Source organism: Contarinia nasturtii, unplaced genomic scaffold, assembly GCF_009176525.2.
Source record: "Contarinia nasturtii isolate CC-2019 unplaced genomic scaffold, AAFC_CNas_1.1 Cnas_scaffold_1964, whole genome shotgun sequence".
NCBI classification, from domain to species: domain Eukaryota; kingdom Metazoa; phylum Arthropoda; class Insecta; order Diptera; family Cecidomyiidae; genus Contarinia; species Contarinia nasturtii.
This window is the reverse complement of record NW_022199294.1, coordinates 1356800-1381839: the sequence shown is the minus strand read 5'-3', so window position 1 is coordinate 1381839 and position 25040 is coordinate 1356800. Positions and strand designations below refer to the sequence as shown.

The 25040-nt window shown below is 34.7% G+C and overlaps 1 protein-coding gene across 3 annotated transcripts in view; it reads left to right on the top strand.

The window, feature by feature from the left end:
* Positions 1 to 25040, top strand: part of LOC116347548 — a 244078-nt gene that overhangs the window by 164602 nt on the left and 54436 nt on the right. For all 3 annotated transcript variants that reach the window (XM_031778169.1, XM_031778170.1, XM_031778168.1), the window contains one exon: positions 15752 to 15832. The gene's annotated coding sequence lies outside the window, so the exon portion shown is untranslated. The remainder of the gene's footprint in view (positions 1 to 15751; positions 15833 to 25040) is intronic.

Below are 25040 nucleotides of genomic sequence, written 5' to 3'. Positions count from 1 at the left end.
ATTGGAGGTCTGGCATATAAGCAATTTAATTAGAGATAATCTTCATTTATAGTCATTCTATCTTACTACTACTCTGTTTGTTCTTACTTGCACTCGGAAATTTAAAATATAGATGGATGGTGTATATTTACTATGTGCAGCTGGCTGTTGACTGATAAGAATTTTGCAATGCGCATTTTCCACCCATAAAACCTGACTTGTTTCACTCAAAGTGAAAATGAATTATGCACAGTGTTTCAATTCATAATAACTATCAATATTACTTTCCATCAAAGTTTTATGATTGGTTTGAGGACCAATACCGACCACTGATTAAATTAATTATTATCAAAACACGCACATCATAACAAAGTTAACGGTACTTCTTACAGAGATTTTCATGTCACATCGTAAACGTCGAGTCGAAAAAAAAGAAAACGTTTTTACTGTAGATTAACGAAAACCCGTACGTAACACAGGATTATTTAGCGAAAGTCGTAAATGTTTACATCTCTCTAAATTAAGAGGGGCTTTTATTTTTCTTTCGAAATCATTTCACTTTAATTTTTGTTGCTAATGTGCCTGTGTTAAGAGAAATCCCATGGGAATAAATAGAGAAAAAAAAATGTTTGGAAAAGGAATGAAAAATGCTTGTGCCTAGCGACAAATGGCATTTTTTCAGAGTTCAGTCAAGAAAAGTGGGTAAAGCACTGTTGTATTTCATCCAAATGAGAGAAAATTCATGCAACAATTTTAATTGAATTTGTAGCATCAAACAAACTAATGCAGTTGGATAATTACTTCAACGTCAATTCAAGCGCACAAACAGTATTTCTGATTCCAGAAAATGGTTTATTTTATGAAAAAAATGTAACTGCTTCAGTCAAAATGACATTTATTTTGAGAATTAAATTCACAGCGCGAAACATTGTCATCACAAAATGTTATTTTTTTGCTTTGTTGCTTTTCAAACAAAATTCTCTGCATTGTAAATATTCCATGAAAAATTAGATGCCATGAAGAAATTGTTCGCCGAACTGTTTGTATAAGAATTCAAGTAAGGTGCATGAAATTAATTTTCGCAGAAAAAAAGAATTAATGCATACGGTGCAAAATAGTTGAGAATATTCCTCGAAATTTGTACAAAAAAGACTAGATCATCTTCCATACAAGATATGTCTTCAGCACCTACTACTACACTTCATTTTTTTCGAATTGCTTTAAAGTTTTTACGACATAAACTGTATCGTAGAGAAAAAAATACCTGCTCTCACCATAATTGCCCCATTTCCTTGGAACAATATGACGCATATTTCGCATGTTTTTCTCTCGGCATTCAGTGACATAAATTTTAAGTTTGTTTTTAATGAGTGACATCCCTCGAGTACTTTTCATCACTTTACTCAATTTTATACGTGAAAGTTAAAAATTATCAAGCGCATTTTTCCAGAAACCCGGATATATATTAAATAAGTGCTTCATCATAAATATGATTCGACATTGCAGTATGTGGTGCCACGATAAAAAAAGCGTTACATTGTTCGATGTGGAAACCAAGTTGTCAAGTTTTTTGTAGCATCAAGGCACTGTTGGCTAATTGATACAAATTTCAATGCATGCACATAAACTTTGTTCACAATAAAATTACGCATTTTCACAACGGAAAATCGGTGTCTAACTTTTGTCTCAATTAGAGAAGTCATAGTGTGGCATCAAAACATGTTTAATGAACATAATTGAGTGAAACAATTCGAGCCAAGTCAATTTTTGGAAATAACTTTTGAGCTTTCGTCTCATTCATATTTGTTTGAATAATTGCAATTCAATAGTATGAATTGATGCTTATAGAGCTGCTATGTGTGCTATAGATTTACTGTTGAGAAACCCTTTAAATGAAATGTACAAGTCGTTGTTCATCGTGTCGCTTGTGTAGATGATTTTCGATTTATCGACAACAAAACCGCATATTATGACGTCATGCCAGCAGTTGCCAAAAGCAAAGAAATTCGAGTTGTCATGAAATATCCGGCAAATGCGATGATGTCGTGTAGATGAAAAGCCAATAAAAGTTGCGATTGTAGATGAAAACTTTCTTCCGCTGCAAAAAGTGTTTATTTTTCTTTGCCATAGCAGATGATTGTCGAACGAAGTTATTTTCTTTTTTACCAAAACATGTCTTAAAATCTTCCGGTGGTGTAATTCATAAGTAACAGTCTGAAAATCGATATATGTTCGGTGCCAACACTATTTCCGTGCCATGAAAAATGACTTGAGCATTTTTGCCGGTTGAAATTTCCGAGAGAGAGAAAAAAGAGCACAACATCGATGTACATAATTATCACTGTGTCTTTTTTGGCAATCCACTTTTTTTTAATAATGTTTGTGATATCATCAACACAAAAGCTTCTTTGAAATTGCCAATAATGTGGATGTCGGTGTTGGAAAGAAGCCGGAAAATTTATGCTGCAATACTCCAAGGAGTAGTTGCATTATTTAAACGTGAACCCATACTCACTTCAACATAAAAGCATTCATCGCTCCTGCAAATCTCTAATGGACGATTAGAAAGATGAAAGGAGATCATCAGACTTAACGCTTCTTTATATTATACGGTTGCTGCCATTGACATATCGTCATCATTTCCATCTCGTTTGGCATCAATGTTTCATACTCATTCATAGTACATCCAACGCAAATCCACTCGATTCGTAAATTCATGTGTTTCGGGTTTGATTTTAGTGAATTTGTTTCGGCATCGGATTTCCAAAATTCTGCATAAAAATATTCGGCAAGATTGATGAGCCAAGTACCGAAGAGTAGTGGAATCATTCCAAGTATTTTTACACCTCTGGTGATTTGAAAGACACCCATATACATGGGCACAGTATAGTCAATGTATTGATCATATTTCTACACCTTCTACCGCACAAAATGTATAATAATAATCGAATTCGATTCAACAACATTAATGTTAATACAGCGTATACAAAGTCTTCGTTTCTCGGAATCACAATATCAAATCATGTGTGAACACATTGAGACGCGTCACACGTACGAAAATATGTGACCTTTATCAACATTTTCCAAGCCAACAAATTCCAATTTTAACATTGTGAACTGAAGATAAATGTTGAATCGTATGTTGTAATGATTCCAATGAAGATGGAATTAGATGTGTAGCAAAAATATTTTCTTCTTCTTCAACGGCACACCGATTGAGCGAAGCAATCGCGTCATTCACGTAAACGAAACACACTCGCTTTGCCATTAAACCGAGTACAATGTGATCACCTAATTAACTAGAATGAAAAGACAAGAATTGCTCCAACTTGAATGCGGAATATTTCGAGCAAAAACAGGAACTCGTGCAAGCTTATCATGCATGAGATATAATGAAATTTATCGCTGCAAGTCATTCATTTTTCTCATTTGGAATTGTTTTACAATGTTCATTTAGCGAACGCGGTTGTTTCCCTTTTTAAAATCCATATACTCTCACCTTTCACACGACAAATTTTATGCGAGGCAACAACATTCACTTCGCTTTTCCATCACGTTTTTTTTCCCGCTGGTATTTGGCTTTGCAGGCGAAAAAAAGCACGAAAAATGAGGAAGACATTTTAAGAAAATCATGAATTCCGTAAAAGAAGCTACAGCTAAAAAAATGTAAATACAAATTGACGCTCGTTTTACTTTAAAGCATCACGTAGCAGCACGCTTTTGTGTATTTTTTTAAATGAATTGTGCAAGCAGAAATAATTTGCATGAGTACCATAGAGTTGTGCAAAAAGAAAAATGAAAGAAAAAATGGGAAAAATTCTTGTGATTACAAAGAAACCCTTTCCTTTAGGTAGATTAAGAGAAATGGAAAAAAAAGCGCTCATAAATGGATCTAATGATGTTGTTTACTATATTATTTACGCAGTACTGTAATCAAAACTCCACTCTCGTAGCGAATCTAAGATTGTGCATTGGCTGAATTGGCTCCGATAACCGACTAACAAATGTCAGAAGCTTTTATTTCTTCTTTTTGTCATTTTTCGAAACGGCAATGGGAAGATTTAAACGGAGTGATTTCTTGTAGCCGACAACGTTAGTTTATTTGGCTTGGAATGACTCAATTTAATTATTTTGCCAAATCTTTTTCTCACATCGATTTTTTTTCTTCACAACTATAGTCTACAGCGTTGACTCCACGCCCATATCCTGTCTCGAAAAATCAACAATGCAAATATTATTCGGTCGAAATAAATAGCTCACTATTAGGCCACAATACCCATTGACCATGAGCTCGGAATTGGGCATTTCAATGATGTGACTCAATTTAATTATTCGTTTCTTTTTATCGAGACAGAAGTTTTGTTGCAAATAATTTATGAGGCGTCAATTGTTGGGCATTAAGTTAAAATGACAGTTATTTCAAAACAGAATGACTAAATAATGTCGACAAAATCAGAAGTTCAATTGTTGCTAAGTCATTTTTGTCTGTTTTCTAAGTTATTTTTTGTTGTTTTATCAATAATACACAATAATGTTGAAGTATTTCAAAAAAAAAATCATGGTAGCTTTCGAGGCATTCACACGGAAAAGGAATTCGGAACATTTCAGATTGCATAAAAGATAAAATTACCGCCTTCATTCTTGAGTCAGGTCATTTAAAAGCCCATTGCAAAAATAAAACATGTTTTTGCGTCGTTATCGAAAAGTAGCATCGTTGCAAAAGAATTTACATCGATTGCCATTGATTTTGTCTTACTTTCAATGACATATCAACTTTGAACTTCGATATCAGACAAATCGTCTCATCTTCATTTATCCTGAAAATGTGCCAACAACAAAAACTCTGGCGAGAAAAAAGCGAGAACAAATTGATTTGAATTTCGATAAAAAGAAAAGTGACGCCTTTGCAAAAGAGAATTGGTGATACGAATGTAGATATTGATCTTTGCCTTTTCCTTGTACGTCCTTCACACAACGAATTTCGTTTGAATAAAATTACAGAATGAGAAGAAAAATGCGCGAAAAAAATTACATCATTAAATTGATAACAACTTAACGAATCGTTTTACCGTTTCCAGGCCATTTTCCTAGTCACTTTACGTGGTAAACGAATCGAGAGCATTGACATTGATTTTGTGCGTGCGTATGTGTGTGCTTTCGTTAATATTGTCATTATTATCAACAGTTCGTAAAACGAACGAATTTATTCAAATTTCGTGTCTGTGCAAAACGCTTGATATGTAAAATAAATCTAAACATTCAACAACAAAAAAATGACCCCATTTAAACAAAATGAGGCTATATATCTAGAAAGACATGTCGTTTTGTCCTATGAGTGCGTGTAAAAGTGCTTATTCATTGTGCCATTACATCGAAATAGACGAACCATTGAAATTGCAAATTATCGAACGATTTCTCACATAAATGCTGTCTGAACATGTTGTTAGTTTTCTATGTATGCGTCGTTGGCTGTTCTGCGGTTTACCTATTCGGATTAAAATCAATACAAGTCGGTAATTTCTCGATGTGAAAACGAATTTTTCATTTTCTTTCAATTTAATGGAAAAAGGTCGAAGAATTAATGCAAATGCAATACGCAATCGTCATTATCATAATCTAGTCTTAGATATTGAGCGTTCTTTCAACCGCAAAACCATTGAATTTAATATATGTGTGTGCAAATAAATGAATGCCATACAAGAGAAAAAAAGAAGGTATTAGATGAAGTGATTCGACATTTGTACCATATTCACGTGTGCATGTTCGACAAATGAACGGTTATGCGATAGCGACCGTGAAAAATCTTGTTAAACAAATCTCATTCCAATTTCTATGGTTTTCAAATCCATTTGGCACCATTTCTCAAAAACAAATTCACATTCCGACTAAATGTAAACCTCCGTTTGCTGATGCGGCCCATTCAATGTTTGGTTTTGTTTTCATATGCCGTCTCTCTCTCTTAGTATATGCAGATTTTTGAATGAAAGACGAAAAAAATTACACTTGAAAATACCTTACAGCGCTTTACGCAGACATTTGGGGCCTTTTGCTATTTTTCTTTTCATCCTGACTTGTTTTTTCGCTCCTATATGTCTGTTTTTTGTGCCACCACTTGAGTTCTTTTGCACTTCATTTAATACCCCAATGGTGTGTATGTATATTTGATTATTTTTTTTCTCTTATCATCTACACATATCTACAATTTGCCTATAGCCATCGACCACCGAGAATCTGTATGACTGGCAAGAGTGTATACTATATGTGAGGCATTTGATTAAATTTGATTCCATTTTTATTCATTCATATGACACTTCAGTGAAGCATTACATAATATCATGATAGTGAAGCACTTTTCCTTTGACTAAACAACTAACGAAGTATATGATGAGGAGAAGTGGTGCGCGTGTTGGCCCCGTCACAAAAGAACCATTGAAAATGCACAATTTGCTAGACGATGGCATTTTCTCTTTTGGTGTCAATGAAAAAAAAGAGATAAAGACATTTAATGAAAAACTTACAAACACACAGAATTTCAGAAACTAACATCAATTCACCCGACTAGACACATGCATCGTTACCTCAACAATAAGAAAAATCTATAAATCTCAAGAGAACGAACTGGGTGAATGACGCTTGTATTGGACGTGTATTTGTGGAAAAAGGTGATCTTTAAAAGCGACACAACAACAGCGTTTGTTGATTGTGCTGTCAGTTAAGTTAGAAATTTCAATGGATGTTAAATGTTTTCACTATTTATTTTTCACACTTGAGCATGCAGTAAAATCAATGAATTGACATGAATAAAAAGAAAAAGAAAGCACAAGTAATAAAAAGAAAGACAAATTTCATTAAACAACATTTACTTAACAAAAGAATACGAATTTCATTGTATACATACGGTTCTTGTGCTATTTCTTGAAATGAAATTTTTTCTCTATTCAATTTATGTCCAAGAAATAAGATGAATTAGAAATCGCTTGAATCCCATTTGATGCACTAATATTAAAATTCTCAGAGTTCTTTCGTTTCTGATTCCAGGGCTTTTGTCGCCTTTGTATGCCACAAATAAAAAGTGATCTTTATTCAGATCAGTGTTTGTTTGTATGTTAATCGTAAGAACAGCATAAAATTGCAAACGAACGTTGGATGAGAGCGTGAGTTATACGCAATATTAATTCGATGCGGGAATGGAAGGGTATTGTTCATCGTTTGTTTATCGAAGCATAAGCTTTTATATTTGCTTACGTGCCACACTCTACAGTTTAATCATTTCAGGTTAAGACAAAGCTTTGAACTCAAAAGAAAGCATCACGTAAGCAATAATTGCGCACCAAAGGGAGTAAACTCTTTCTGTTCTAACCAATTTAGCATCGATTCGACATGTTCGCGCTCTCGCTCTTGCTCTTGCTCGTTTACGCTATTCATCATCGTACTCACGACCTTCTCTTTGATATGGGAAGCAGACAAGCAGCTTTGTTAGCTATCAATAATGACTCGAGCAAATAAATTATGCTATAATCTTAAACAACATTGCTGAGCTTCCATTTCTTTTTTCTCTCGCCGAAAACCCGTTATATCCGCATTGGTACTCATAGATAAAAAACAACAACAACTGATCCAAGACGAAGCGCACGAAGCTGATGCGGCATGTAAGCATGAAAAATAAAGTGTTTCACGAGGAATAAAATTCGCCACATAAGCATGTTGTATGAACCTTTGAACAAAGAACACAACTTCAACCGTTTAACAAAAGGCAGATTAATTGACTCGATTTCACAAGCGCGCATTGTTTTTCGCTCGCTTTTCTTCGGCTCATTCATAAGAAGAAAATTTTGTATTATTTTAACACTGTTCTCGAGAAAATTCTTGGAAAGAAAACCGGTATGTGCCGAATAAAGCAGTCACGCGTTGCTATAGCTGTGGAAATATCAGTGATACAATCACAATTTTGACATCATATGTCAACATTCATATTTTTTGGTGAAAATGACGGGGTTCTCTAAGAGAAGTTCATGAAAAACGGATAATTTTGTACGCAAATTTTGTTTTGTCATTGATACGTACGTGTATTCGGCGTATAAACCACTGAATCGAATCTCTTTACTATTCATCGGCTGAAACAGTTTCGATGAAACCAAAACGGTTGTCACATTTCGTCAATTGGTATGTCTAGCGTTTTTATTGTTGTTTCTACGCAATATATTTTACTTGAGCAATGATACATTGTTCATTGTTTGTATTGAACAAATAGTAGCTGTGTTGAATGTCACTCCATCAAAAATCAAGACAATGAAAATGGAATGAATGCCATTCAGGCGCCATCACATCCGTGGACTATTCTCTCGCTCTCAATTTATTATTTTTATTAATAAATCAGATGAAATGTCGTTAAAGTTTGGCAACTGTACACATTTTACAAACCATAACATTGTGTTTATTTTTCATCTTCGTTGTGAATTTATTGACCCCATAATTAGTGTGTCTATCTAGATATAGCGCGTGTCAAATGATATATATACGCATACATTTCTGTTGTAAAGCCGAAAATTATCACTCATTTTAATATTTATGGGATCATTGTAGGATGAACAATCAGCAATTCTCGTGGAACAATGACGATTATTCATTATTAGCGCTATTCGGTTACATGGCCTTTTTACGACTTTACACATTTGTGGGTGACGGAAAATGTGCTTGTCTTTGCAAATGTTGGAATGTGAATAGAAAGAAAAAAAGTTGACGTTTGTTCTCTGAAATTTCGGCTCTCTTTCAAAAGAATGCCTGAACATCTAAATGCTTAGCAGCTCATTTTCACAGCTCATTAAAAATGAGCTCAAGACTTTTGGGATAAAACAAAACAATGCGGAATACGACGCAAAAAAACTGTTCGGGAAGCATGAAATGAGTTGCGGATCTCATCGTATTTGTCTAATATCGCTGATTTAATTCATTATCGAAACGAAAATCTCACCCGATTTTTCAATCAAAATTGAGTCATGAATATGTAACGAATAGCCCCTTTTTTCTATCCCAATATCAATTTTACACTAATGCCGAAGTCCCAGTAAGTGAATTCAAGGGCAAATTTGTTTTGTTGCTTGGAATGAGTTTAAAAATGTCTTTTACGATGTTTTGGTTGATGATGCGCAAATGTGATTTAATGATATTGTGTAACGGATCGGATCAATGTCAAATGAGTAACCAACATTTTGAGCCGCAGTTTCAACATAGATTACAGCCAATTTTAAAAGATTCTCCTTCCACGTCCATTGACAACCATAAAGTGTACCAATGCGTGAATATAGAATCAATTTTAGCACAGCCTTTTGTCATTGGTTCGCAAATTTTTTCGATAACATAAAATCAGTGACATAACAACGATAAAAAAGATTATAAAGCGTGAAATTATTTCTACAAAATTCACAATTTGGTTCATGCATTGGTTTGCATTTCAATTTGCACGGTGTAATCAAAAATTCAACCAACACCAACCATGGATATTCATGTTTGTAACACAATTTGCTCAAACCAAATGCCCAGTGATATGACAACTTTGAATTTGTAGTAAAAAGTTGCAGCACAAAAAAATAAATCGCACGAAATGCAAGTTAGATATGAGTTAGAATAGAACAGTTGCGACCGAGCTCAGCAAACACACGACGAATAAATTAATTTTCAACAAATCTGCAGTGTAAGTACAAATGATGCTGCTAAAATCATTTATTGTTATATATTACATTGTGTGTTTTTTTTTGCCAGTGGTTCTTGTCGTATGCTTGGCTTTCCATGCGGTTTGTTGTAACGAAAAAAAATTGTCCAGCGAATCGTATATTTGTCTGTGGCAGCGAATGAAACGTGGTGCTACGTTAGGACTACAAATTTTGTGGTGTGTCATGTTGAAATGAATTGTTTTTATGGTTTTTGTGAAAGAGATGAGGAAAAGAACACCATCGCCCAACACACCAAACCGAACATGAATCAAGTGGTGAGGCACTACGATTGCACAGCCAAACAACATTCGTGAGAACATGAATTTCGGTGTACCAACTGTGCACATTTACGTTCAATGACCGACCACTCAACCGCAGCAAACATTTTTGTAGGCGCCCACACGCTTTCGCCTCGGAATTAATTTATTCCATTTACAAAAATGCAGCTTTGACGACAACGAAATCATAAGAATAGCAACTCATTTGAAGCGAACCAAATATCGCATTCAAGCGTTTTAATAAAATTCTACCACTATTGAGAAAATTGAAATAAAATTTTCCGATTTTATTAGTGCTACAGTCGATGTTTTTCCATTTTATTATACCATCCACTATTTCAACCGTTTTCATTCATAGGTGATGACGAGGGTTCCTAGGGGTCGGATGACCCCACCTAAAATATTTTTAGGAACCCTTAACAATTTTGGAAATAAGGACCTTTTTTTTCTCCACTTTTTTTGACCGAGAAAATTCTTCCGATTTGCTAGGGATTTTCGCCTCCAAAAGTGACTTCAAAAAAAAAACGATTTTATCCTCATTCCGTACAAATCGTTGACATCTTCAGGGACCCCCCATGGATTTTTCCAGGAACCCCCTACAGAATTTTGCCATCACCCCCCCTAAAAAATTTTACGTCATCATCTATGTTTTCATTACTCATGGCCACATATTTTTTCTAATGTGCAGCATTGAAAGCGTGCTTGAAGAATTTTGTCGATTATAAATAGTATTGAGTAGAACTAATGCGGTCGCAGCAATAAAGTGTGTTGATTTAAATGACTTTGAATGAGTTCCACTTCAATTTTGCTCGATAAAAATTGAATTACAAGATGAATTAATACATTCAGTGTTTGAGTTTTGATTTTCGATTTATAGTTAGTCATGAAATTATTTGTTCTTTCATTTTTCTATTATGGTGTTGAATAATAAATGGCCACAAAGAACAATGCATAAAAGTCAGCTTTCTTTTTTTTTTGTCACTTTGTGTCGCATGCAATTTTGTCCGTATGTCCACTTTGTTCTTCGCTGCACTCTATCTGAGCTAAAAAAAGTTTATATTTTTGCTTTTAAAACTTGATGCGAATGACAAAAAAGTGCATCACATTTTTTGCGGCTGGTTGGATTAAAAACTTTTCCACTGGAAACATTTAACAAATTTTGTTCGGTTCGTTTTTCATGGTCGTTGTGGACATAAATATAATATCTACTGGTACGGTAGTAATTTTACTGCATTTGGATAGCGGAAGCAAAATTAAAAGAAATAACATAAAATTTTGCAAAGTAAAAAACAAGACCAAAGAGCCTGGACGAATAAAAGAAAATAAGTTATGATATATATTTCTTCTATATTCACCATAAACATCATGTCACAGCAGACTATTGCATAGTGAATTTGTTTTTATTTTAGTCGGCATGTGGTGGGTGTTGTGCGCGATGCCAACATCAATTGTGCAACGTTGAGAAATGAATAGGGAGAACAAAAAAACTGCATCATAAAATCACGGCTTTATGCTCCACAAGTTTTTCGCTGTTGTTGACGCGCGAGCTTATTCACCGCTTTTTTGCTACCCATTCATTGGGAACAATGCAGACGACGACTCCATCTGAACGAACCACATTGTTATTTCGTTTATAAATATAATCACTCGTAGGAATCCAATAAATTTTCTATCATAAAGTCTGAATGGGATTCGGTGTTTTTTGTTCCGCTCTATTCATTGCATTTTATTGCGTTTTCTCTCTCTCTCTCTTTCGCATTTCATTTAGAATAGAGTCTGAACCGCATTATTTTTTTTCAACGGTTCATTTTCATTCATCGTTTGAAAGCATTAAATGTTACATCTTTTTTCACACCAAACAAATGGAAAATTATCGATATAGCGAAGAAAAGATCCTTTCTGTCAACATCAAAATGGATTCAATGTGGTTGTTATTTTTGTTTTTAATTCGAAAAGCAGAAAAACATGTCAATAAAAAATGTCATTAACCTCCGTTGTCGTGTGGTTTATACTTTGTGGAGAGTTTTTTTGTCCTTTAACTCATTAATTACTGAACATCACATTCCCGCTCACGTTTCATTTTATCGCCTGAGCTACCGCTTCAATTACAGTAGCGACCAATTTATAGCACATTGTTGATCGAAATCTTTTCGGTTGTTTTTTTTTTCTGTGTCGAACAACAACACTTTTTTCCCATTCAAACTTACAAACGTTTATGGTGTGCACATAAAAAAGGATTCGATGGGATTTTTGCCATGGTACTCTGGTTTTGTGTTGGTCACACCAGAAAATGTTGGATCATTGCTTAATTACTGGCAACAATCTCGAAATGTGTTTTACACAATGTTTCAGTTTCAATGTTTCAACTCACGCGCAAACACAACATACACAAAAAAAGACCGAGAAACTTGTTGTTGAGAACGCATTTTCATCGATGAGTGGCATCGGTATCCGTGACAAACTCAATTTTACAACAGAAACGCTATCGCCTTGCTACCAAGTTTTTTGTTTAGAGACGCACAAAAAAAAATTGATTGACCAAATCATGTAACCGAGCAACAGTTCCGGATGAGAGACAACTGATGTGCACGGCACACAACAAAACCATTTTTCCAACACGAAAAAATGGGGTGTGGTTAGTTTGCTTGCGTGGGATTCGAAATTATTACATCAAACATTTTCAACTCAACAGCAGCATTTGATGGAAAAAGACCTGAATGTATGCCACTTTTAACAATATCAATTTCAAGCATTATCATTGTAAAAATAAGTCCTTTTTAATAGCCTAATGTATGCGTGACGTACAAATGTGAAATGTTTTGCAAAAAAAAACACAACACCGACTTTCATGGTAAAATTAATGAAGACAAAATATATAATAATTTGCAAATATATGCTCATGTGTTGTGTGCTCTTTTTTTGCAAGTCACACTTATCGTCCAGTTGTTTATCTTTGTGTTGCTCGAGGCAATGAATCGACTCCTCATATTGCATTAATGCGCAATTCAAAAAATTTATTGCACACAAGAACGAAAATTGAACACAACGAGATGCGCTACCAAGAATAACATCAAAATTGTTTGGGTGAAACCAAAACATTCAAAATTGCATTAAATTATGTCTATAAAGTTTTGCTTTTGGCTTTTGCGATGTGGCCGAAATTGTATCTGCGTAGATTTATGATGTTGATTTTCGTTGGTGCAAGCGTCAAATTTAACAAAACATTTCTCTCTGAATATGATTACATTTTGTTTATATTCCATGGAAGTGCAACTCTAGATGAATTTGGCTCTTTTTTTTTATTCTAAATGCTCTGCAAAGTTGATTCTGTCGAGCGCAATCGCCAAGATTAATTATATAGCTGCACGAAGGAAACACCACAAAACCAGTCATTATCTATATTTAACTGTGGTCATTGGCTTGCGTCATTTGCATGTCGGGCTTATCTTTTTTATGCATTGGAATGAGAAGCACGAAGAAAATGCGCCATAAAAATTTTGCGTTAAAGATTGTGTTTGTTGCCACTTTGTTACTAAAAATTGCAACATTCATCAGTTATCGTATGGGATTTTTTTTTATTCGTCGTCTTATCTTGTTTAAAATTCGGTTGATTTTTCACACGTGCTTTCAAAAGATGGAAATCACCGTCAAATTCAGCGAATGTTCGTCATAAAATAAGATTTTCTTTTGTGAAATAACATAGCTCGTGTCAGCACTTTTGACAGATTTCATATTGCCAAAAAATGAAATTTTCTCATTTTCATACGGAATTTTTATTGATATGTTAGTCTCAACACTTCTTTCGGTATGTTAATCATAAAAGTTTTTTTTTTATGTGAGTAAAAAGCGCATTCGTTGGTGGTCTGAGTGCTATAGAGTGAATGTGAGCACGTGATCGAAATAAAAGTGTCGGGAAAATGAAAGTGGATTTTTCCACGGTTGTGTATATAGATTTTTTTTGTGTTGAATAAGTTTGACGGCGGCGTTGTTGTTGTTGACAGCTGCAAAATCTCTCACATACACACAATAAGACAGTGATCTTGGTCTATGTTTGGGTGTAGGTGCCGGGGATGTAACATTGATTGGATGAAACGAAAGTAAACAGTAGATGGGCTTTGATTAGAAAAGTTCTTATAAACGCATCAACCTTCATGTCGTCTTTAGTATGTTCATTTGCAATGTCTCAAATATTTGTTATGCGCTTTTCACCAGCCTCTTCATTCATTCGTGCCGCTCTGATTGGATTTCATCATAATATACACTTGTGAAACTTCACTGAAAAGACCATCAATGTTATTTACTAATTCAAATACGAGCGTTACAGTGTTTTGTGTGTGTGGCAAAGAACGATTTGAATGATCAAATTTTGAAAGAAAATGCTTTTAACAAATTGAATGGAGAAAATTAACAAAACCAAAGTTCGAGAGAGAGAGAGAGGACAAAAGAAAAACCGCAACCATTTCGTTAAACATCTTTGGCATACAATCATTTGTTCATTTTTGCAAACGAAATCATCACAAAGAGCCACAAAATTTCGCTCTCATTTCAATCATGGTCATTTACTCGTTTACAATTCAATGTGTATTGCATTTTGGCCAGTGATTTAATTTCCGTTTTGATGATTGCTTTTGTTACTTGCCGTCGGTTTGTTTGTCCAGTCTTCGAATTCGGGAATTTGATTTTGATTTGTGTCTTGTCTCTCACACTTTCTATCTCCCTCTCTCTCTCTCGCTCTCTCTTCCTTTTAAATTGCTTGGATGTGAGTCTCGCTCATATTGAGTATATCTTCATGACGGACTCCATGTATATGCATCGTAAATTATTTGTCATTTTATTCAGAGAACGGTTTCCCCACAGAGAGTCCGTAATTGAATTTAAAACAACCAACGTTCAATTGATGTTCGCATTATTTAAATGGTCGAGCTGCTTTACATTGATGAAATCAGAGAGGAAAAAAGAAACCGAAATGCTTGAGCTTGAAATATTTAATTACCGTTCTTCTATTCAATTATTTTGAGCGAACCGAAGCTGGGAAAATAGCACACAAATTCCGTGTATGCACAAGTATAATCAAGAGCGTATTGGCCAAATAGATTATATATCTCTTTTCTTGTGGTCGCATGCATGTTCTTGGTTCTCTCGTTTTACATTTGATTCGTTCATTCGGCTTCATCAAACTCGATGAAAATGCACAGTGTATTGAATTTTAATAGATATTTGTGTTTATACACACAGCTTCAAATGGAATTTTATTGTCATTAGTCTGTGGTGATAAATCATTTAAAATGGAATTTTCATTCATAAAACAGCAATGTAAAGAGCGACAGACACTCCATCCGAACATAAGAGACATACGTTGCTCGCAAAACTCGACAACGAAATTAGATTTTAATGCATTTGATATTTTGTTGTCGGATCAAGCAACAAATGTGGCATGTTTGTGTTCACAAGTTGAGCTGCGAATGGGAAAAAAGTGTCTCATTCAACGAAACAAGTCCATACATAGGACAAGCCAAGTGGAATCAGGCTGAGGATATTCATTGAATAAAACCAACGGTTTTTTGTTTGTGTTTTATCAAATTCCGTAAGAGCGTGTGTTTATTTATCGTCGGCAGACGTTGTTCACTCTTGGACATCAATTTAGCATAAAATCAGTGATGTGTTTAACTTTTATCTAATTGGAATTCCAATCAAAACTTTTTTTTCGGCCCTTGTGCAATTTTCTCCCGATTTTACGGCGACCATCGAATAATTTCAATATCTCTATCTTTTTTCTTGTTTCAGATATTTATACGTCAACGGTGCTATAAAAAAACGGACTGATCTTGTGGAGAAAGGGATTTTTCTTTTCGTCATTATCAAGCGGTGAGTATCCACTAGGGAAATTACTCGGAACATTTTTTTACTCGTGATTTTGTTTGCATATATTTACTTCCATGGTTCAGGCGAAAAGTCAAGTATAAATAGATCAGAGTATTGCTCAGCGCTGCTGCCATCCACAGCATATCAAAATATCTTGCTGAGAATGCGTCGTCCGTCGCATGCGAATATACATAACAGTTAATACATCACAACGAACAAGAATGAATGCATTGTTCTCTTCACGATTATGTCACTCAAAACATTCAAACGATTGTATAGAGAACAATGCATGTATTGTACCTTCGCATGCGACGGACGAGGCATTCTCAGCAAGATATTTTAATATGTTGTGGATGGCAGCAGCGCTGAGCAATACTCTGAAATAGATTCCATTCAAATCGCCTTGAAAAAAGTCCGCTTATAATTTCGATTTTTCACCGCATGAAACTAGGATAACAATGAAAGTGTGGCACAAAAAATGAATAAGAAGAAGAAACTTATTAGAATTTCGACAAAGTATTTTCTAAGTCTGTCATCCAATGAATGGTTAACGAATATTTATTATTTATCATTTGCTTGTATTAAAAGTTTTGCGGTTGATTTTGAATGTTTCGCAGCTACTGTAAATTATGCGCACTTGTTCGGCGAAAAGTTCTCGGTGCTCCTTTCCCCTTCCCCCCTCTCTCTCTAACAGTGCAGGAAACGAAATGCAAAAACTCAGAACCCACTCTTTTGTTATGCTTTGAATAATTGTGAAAATTATTGCCATCCGCGACACAGTCCCTCTCTTTTCCCCGCTTCCACGGACTCTGTCTCTTCTGCATTCGTACTATTATGCGCAAATGTTTAATTCTTGTGAAAGCACAATTTCGAATTTCAAGTTGAAAATTGCCAAGAAAACTAAAATTCATTTGTCATCGCAATTCTTATTGTCCTTACATGCATACCGTGCAATATGAAATAACTTTAACTATCGTGCACGCTCTGTACAAAATATTCTCAATTTGATTCACCATTTGTCGTTACTCATTCAGAGCTTACACCATTTTGTCCCATTGTATGTGCTGAGATGGTCGATGATGTCATAGTTTACCTTCTACCAGACTTTATTATACACATCATTGTGTATTGCCCACACAACACATTGAATGCAGAAACTTGTGAACAAAACTAGGTGAATGACAACGATGAATTTGTTATTATTCATCCGAAAGAGAAAATATTCTCGAGTTATGCTCTCTCATATGATATGACAAGAATATTTTTCAATTTCCCCGGCCATTTTATCTATGCTGTCCTAAATATATTATGATTACAAATGATGACAATGCAAATTGGTTTTAGCTATAGCCGTCAACTATCTCTCTCTGTCTCTTGAATGCACCCGAGACTCTGCACTTTTACCTCAACGTTCCAATATAGTTTCCCTGAATTGCACCAATCTGCAATATTAATCACATAGAAGTTTTGCACTTTTTCTGAAGTGATCATTATCCGTTTCAGTTGGATATATCATAACATATATTGCAGATTGCTTGACAGGTTCATTGAGTTGCTTAACCGCTGGGGGATTCGTCTTGGAAAATTAATTTAAAAGAGCAACCTTATGAATTCACATTTCTTCATTATTTCATCCCCATTGATAGATGAATTCTCCAAAGTAAAGCAATAATAATTCCAAATATCATTTATCAACAAGACACAATCATATTTTCACATTTCACCTATCCGAACTTATTCCATAGTGTTCAACACAAGGGGCGACGATGCAAACAAAACTCAAAAAAACGGTAACAAATGAATGAATCGACGGAAGTGAATGAAATCAAATGTCAAAAGAAAATGGAAACAAATAAAAGTGGCACCCACACCGTTTTTACGATCTTTATGTATGTGATTGAGAGTTTGTGTTCGAGGATGTACCCAATAAATTCGTAGGTGTGTCGATGAAGTGGAAACCGTCATGCATTGTGTAACATTGGCCAAATCAACACAATAACAATAAATTATTCGTGAAAAAGGAAATTTACTTAAGTGATTGTGTGTTCATATGAGCATTTTCAGTGCCAGCTATTTATTAAGCCGCTTTTACACCATTGTCGCGATGTTGAAATCGCTTCGACATCGACCAATTCATTACGTTTTATTTTCATCAAAAGTTTTATTTCCGTTTTTTTTTCTCTTTTCGCCAGCAAAGGAAAATTACGACGGAAAGCATGTTTTTTATGATCACATTGATTATATTTGCAAAGTATTCGCTTTCAACATTTCGAATGAAACTCAATTCTCATATGAACTACACTTTAAAATACAATTTGCTCTCTTTTCTTCCTCTCTCTCTCTCTCTCTCTCTCTCTCTCTCTCTCTCTCTCTCTCTCTCTTTCTCTCTCGTTCACTGTAATTATGTGTATCGTTCTGATTTCAAACGGAAGAGGCTGTTGGCAAAAGAGAACGTCGCCGATATATCCCCAACGCAATTCACTACCATTGGCAGCATCATTGCTAATGCTAACGAAAAAAACCTACCATAAATAACATCAATAAAGTAAATTAAAAAAACACACATACTTGTGTACAGAGTGAGTGGGATAGAGAGCGATAAACGAAGGCAGCAAAAAAAGTATCAAGTCGACCGAATTTAAGCCGGATGGATCAGAAAATATAAAATGAGAACGCTTAGAAATATAAATGAAAATGAATGCGAACATATTGCGAATGTTTTGCAAATGGAATAGTCGAATAGAGAGTTTAATCGCATTCGCTTAAAAGCCCATCCATGTTTTTCATGTAAAATACGGATTTTCTCATTCATCGTGCGTCCCTCTACCCCGTTCGATCCATGTCTCTCCTTCACTCTGTCTCTTTCTGTCTCTGTTTCTTGTTCAAGTGCCATTTCGTTGGCATTCAAAACGATCCGTCGCTTCATGTTACGACATTTTTCTTTTTTCCACTGTGTGTGTGTGTCTTCAATGAAAATGCGCCAGTCAAAGCTATGCAGCAATTGAATTCGACTAAGCTCAGACATTTCGCGATCTTTGTCAACATTTGTTATCTTAAGTAGAAAATTATTTTGTTTTCTGTCGGCCTTGATGCACGACAACTGGCTCAACACCATTCACTATTGTATTTAATCCACTTGAAATGGTCTGTGAACATTGAACAATTGTCGTGTTTATTATGAAATTTTTCCCGAAAAATATCCATGCCATTTCATCGCATTTTATCACCTATTTAACAAAATATTTGGGTAAATGTGCGCACGATAAAAAATTATTTGCATTTGGTTATTGAGCAAACAATTGTTGCCGAGCCGAGAACACTTGGCCCAATTTTCAAAACGAAATTTAACATTTGCCCGTGTCAGCTTTTGTAATCTTGTCATGTTTTTTTTTTTTCTGTTCGACTGGCATACAAAGAAGCTGAACGAGAGCCAAAAGAATTAAAGCTCAAGTCGGTAAGATTCATTGCGGTTGTATGCTGAATATCATTGCAACAATCACGTACTGTACTATGTACGCCGTTGTATTTCAGTTGTTTCGTTCTATACATCTTATTCTCACGCTCTCTCTGTACCAAACAATCACAAGGATAAATATTGAGCATGAATTCGATTCTATTCACGAAATTGCCATTTTAAGCTTAATATTTTATTATCGTTTTTTTGTTGTTTTTATTGCCGTTCACTTTTCTCCAGCTTACAATTTTATCGGCCGATATGCTTTTAGAGTAATGTTTTATTTATGCGGCATCATACAATTTAAATTTTTCATTTTTACACTTCCGTTCTTTTCCTCCCGCCCATTCTCACATTTTTGTGTGCACATGAATTCGGTTTACACCGACGTGGATAAAAAATGACGGTATCTGAAAAAATGTTTTATTGTTTCAAAGATTTTATGAGGTTTTCATTTTCAAGCATCCATTTTCATCACGTCAGTAAGGCAACAGTTTAAAGACTGATCTAATTCAACCATGAAAAAAGCAACACTTTATTTTCTTGTGCCTTTTTCCCTCGGGTGCAAAATTGCAGGCAGCTCTTTGTCACGACAACGACGGCGACGAGGGTTAATTTATGCGCATTTCAAAATTGAAATCGGAACTTTTTTCATCTCTTGCTCGAAGTGATTCTGTGTGTAAGGTAACGTGGAATTTTTCTTCTTCAAAACTATTTATCATCTTTTTTGACTGCTGAGGTTGTTACGCAACTTACTTTTATCACCGCCGTCTAGTTTGTTGGTTTTGTGATTCAAGCATTCTAAATATTGAAGGCTTACCAGCGTTACCAAAAAGATGGTTACTTTGCAAAACTAGTTTTTTTTTCGTCAGATCAACGCTTCTAAAGTTGCGCATCAAAATGAAATTTGCAAATTCTATCAATCTTCAAAAAACAGCGCACGAAAAAGATGTGCAAAGTACTGATTTTATATTTTAATTTCAAGCAATTTCATTCAATTTTCGCTTTAAATTTCTCTTTCGGTGGCGTACGCTGTTACCGAAAATGTTTGCTTTTTTGAACGAAGCTCGTGCTTTGCTCAGCATTCAATCAGAAATGCATGCAATGAATTTAACGTTGTTTAACTTGTACTCAAATGCAATGTATACCAAAATTGTAATTCATACTATTTTCGATGCATTAAGAGATCACAGTGTGGCTGTACATCAGCATGTGTGCGCTTTCTCATTTGCATTTAAAGTATTTTTTTGTGTGTGTGTGTGCATTTCGGTTTGGTCGATGAAACAAACTTCGAAAATATTTAAATTTTATGGCAATGGAATATGGAATCTGCGTCAATATCACAACACAAAGCGGGAATGAGCCTCGAGATTTAATTGAATCGATGTCGATTGGTGATCGAGGAAAAAAATGTACGTAATCGAAGGGATGAGAGAACGAGTCTACTTATTTGATAGTAACCAGAAAAAAAAAATAGAGCAAAAAAGCCTATTTAATGTACAATATGCGTGTGCGTTTGCCCAAACAAATGGGAAATATTTTTCGATCCATGTATTATTAGCTCAGAGAGAATAAATAATTCGCTTTTTTTTTCTGAAATGCTTTTACAAAATAATTGCACTTTTTTGTATGTAATTTGAAGCGGAGAATTACAAAAACGATATAGCATCGTGTGTCAAGTGCCATTGCGCGGCACTGTTTGCACATTCGATGCAAAAGTTAATTTGATGCAATAACTTAATTTATTTTTATACATTTACATTGGTGTAGCCAATGATAAATGAAATAAGCTACTCTTGCTGCCCCTGCATCTGTTTTGGTTTTGAGACAACGTGTTGATCAAATAGTTCAATCGGTTTTTATTATTACTTTTTTCACTTTGAAAATGCTTCGAATATATTAATTTGAAATTTTTCGAAAATCAAACAAATAAAATACGCCGCTCGAATGCCAATGAACAAAAATATGGAGAAAAATTTGCATGAAAAGATAAAAGAAATTGTATTTTTATAATACTAATTTCGGGACACTAATTTTATGAAATGTGAGAATGAAAACCATGCACGGGCCGTGCAGCACGGCTATCAGATTATCATGAAGAAAATGCGCCAGCATGTTTTTTTGCATTAATCTCGCTCTCTCTTTATATTAAATCGTTTCATGAATTTCAATTCGCCGTTGAAAAATGAGTAGGTGTTTTAAAATGCCTCTAAACTTGAAGCTAATTTTCTGTTGCCCAACCCAGTTGTCTTAAATCCATCCATTTCAATTTTTGAAAAATAACAGGCTCATGGAAAAAATTCAATTTCCGTTTGGTACTTTATTTAAAATTTTGCTGAACATTTTCATGTGCAATATGTCTTCCTTCACATCCCTTAGGCGATTGTCATGTACTTTTGCTTTTGAGGAGATTTTCGCAATAAGGTGCGTGATCAATTATTCAAAACCACACATTGGTTTTTGAATATATAAAAAATGTGGCATTCAAATAATCTGAAATCACTTTGAATCGTAATTGAAAATGGTTCTTGAGGTTTCCATTTCAGTACTTTACGTTTTTCACACATTTAATCCGATTTGTGTGAAATTGCATGGTTTTTTCTCTGAAATTCTCGGTAAAATCATTTTTACAAATAATTACCCAATCTTTTAATGGATTATTCGATATTTTTCAATTAAATTTTTAAATAAATATTATTTTTATACAGAATTGATAATTATACATCTTAATTTTATGGCATCGAAATAATTTGTTGTCATTAAAATGCCATTGATAAATTTATTAATAAAATATGAGTTTCTTGGCACTGTTTTGAATCGAATATACAATAATGTTTGTTCATAAAATGAATATTTATGTGGATCCGTTGGTTTTTAATTGACATGACTCTTTATTTAACTGTAAAAGACATGATAAAATAATCATAATACCAGCCATTTGCAATGCTTATTTTTCATTTCTGATTATTTGGCTTGCTTTGTGTCCCATGGTTTCCATCCAATAAATGATGCAATCAAAATGATTATGGCCGCTGGAGATATTTTTATTATATTTAGATTATGTTTTTCGTTGAAAAACATCATGTACATTATAAAATAATATATAATCTCATTTTATCCACGTTCAAAATAAATAATTAATGCCAAAAATGTGGTTCTCTGTCATAGTTTGAATGTTGTTTGCCATTGCGCGCATGTTTATGACAGACGCATTTTGTCATAAATTTTAATTGAAAGAATTTTCACTGGTTTTGATTACATGATGATAAAATTTTAGTGATCTATAAAATGCAGGTATTTTTCCTACATGCTACAAGTGCTCAAATGTCTCTTTTTCGCATTTTTTTTTCTTTCTCCCTCACTCTCGGCGCGCGTGTGTGTGTGACTCGATTCAGATGATGTTTATTATTATGAGCTGTAAAGCGGACGCAACGAGTGTAACAATAGAATTCAAAATTGGATTTTTGATTGTATTTTTGACATCGCAATGAATGGAAATTGGTTCGGGCGTTGGTGGTTGCGGTGGCACAGTTCTCTTTTTTTGTTATCGAATATGGTTAAGAGATATCATTTTATTGAACAACTGAACAATCGACACACGTCGATATCGGACACGAACAATTGTTATAGAAATGCTCTCAATCCATCTGAATTATGTTTGGAAAATATTACATTTCCCCGCAAACGACCAAATTGAGAGTGGAAATAAAAAAGAGAGCCGAATGTCCGAAATTAAATTCGAAATTGGCCTTTTATTAGTTTGATCCGATAACAAATGTAGGGGATTACCCAGGCATGCAACTGTTATTGCGAGAATGAATGTGCACGCGCAACAAACAGATTCGGTTTTTACGAGATTGCAAAAGAGAAGAGAGATCGAAAAAAAATTGTCTCATCTCTCTTCATTCCCATTTCAGGCATCATCTTAACGGGATTTCAAACACAATCAGACAACATGAAAACAACGACGACAACGAAATCGCGTACGCCGTCAAAAACCAAGTCACGAAATCAAAGAAAAATCCGCCATCAAATTAAAAGCAACTTGATACATTCCATTTTTAGCCTTTTACGTCCGGTTTCTCCTTTCGTGAGATGCATGTGTGTGCTAGAGAGAGAGAGAGTGAGTGAAGAACGTGCTGTCGTTACCATTCGCTAGCACATTCATTCTGTTTGCTGTGGCACGGACTTGTTTTTTTTTCTTCTCTCTTCTCTCGACACACACACACTTTTTCTCTTCACTCCAAAATAAACGCTGAATGTGTTCAACGACCGAACCATCTCCAACCCTAACTATTTAGAAACGCTTAACGACTTGATGGTTACAACTTATCGTCGAACTGAATTTTTTATTACATTCCGTCTCTTAGTGTACCAGCTTTCACTCAGCTTCTTTCATTGGCATTCGTGTTTTTTTCACATCGTTCCATTCCATACAATGTGACCGCGCGTTGATTTTGCTGCTTTCTTCATACGTTATTTGGTGCAAAGATGAAGTTAAAAAAAACGATGACATTTCGAAACATAAAAACCACCACAACAAGGGAACAACGTAGCACAAGAGAGAAGAAAGGAAAATAATAATAATGAGAAAGCATCGTCGAGTAGATGACAGAAGTTATCAATAAAGAGAACAAAAGATGAGTTCATAATCTAGCCTAACAATTTTCTTTGTAAGAATTCTTGATATTTTTCCATGGCCTTGTTTTAAATTGCAAAGGCTTATTGAAATGGTACTATTTGCGCTAATTCACTAGATTTGCTCGTCTTTGAATTACATCTCATTTTTTTTTCTCTGTCACTCATTCCACCTCTGTTGTGTCGCAAACATCATGATGCGCATTCATGGTTGGGTTAACATTAAAACTAAGCTTGAATTTTTCTTTTCATTCACATTGTGCAAGGCTGTAAGAGGAGAGAAAAAACGTGTATCAAAAGATACGGTAAAACACACTCACAACCATCTCTGTGGAATGTTGCTTTCAATTTTTCCACTTTTCTTTCATCCGATTAACAGAATTTCGTCATCAATGTTAAAATAATCCTGACCTTTTCTAAGTTATGCGCAGCAATTGACATCATTTTCCGGATTCAGGAAAATTGTCATTCGAAATGCTATTTATATTATTGTAATGCTGGTGATCATTTCCATTTAGATTTCCATCCTCTGGTATGCATATTATTTTCATCAAAACACAATACAACATTCAGAACAGACATGAGAACTCATCGTATGGCATTAACAAGCCATTTCACTTTAATTTTCTCAGCCAATGTGCCAGTGCTTGTTTGTTTAAAATCGAATAGTGATTCTGTATTGCCGCAATTGCAACGGAAAGTCGAACCAAAGAGACGATGAATGATACGACAAAATTTTAAATCCAAACGAAGTGATGGGAAAAAGATCAAAACATGGTAAAAGAGAAAAGAAAAATCAACCGAAGAACGAAATGAAAATGCTAATTTTAAAACAATTGCTTCGTTTACGGCTGCCAATATTGGTGTTTTCCGACACATTTTCCCTGGCTTGAAATGGATGTGCGTCTCGGAATTGTGTGTGTGTGTGCCTGTCAATCACAGTGCAAAACATGCGCACACTCTGCCCATTCCATCCATTGCACGCTTTCTGTTATCACCATATCGAAAATAACATTTCAATTAACTTTTACTAATTCACTTTGATGCTCGATGCTTTCTCAACTCCATCGATTTTGGTGGGGCCAGAGGAAACCAATGAGAATTCACTTTTCGAATAGT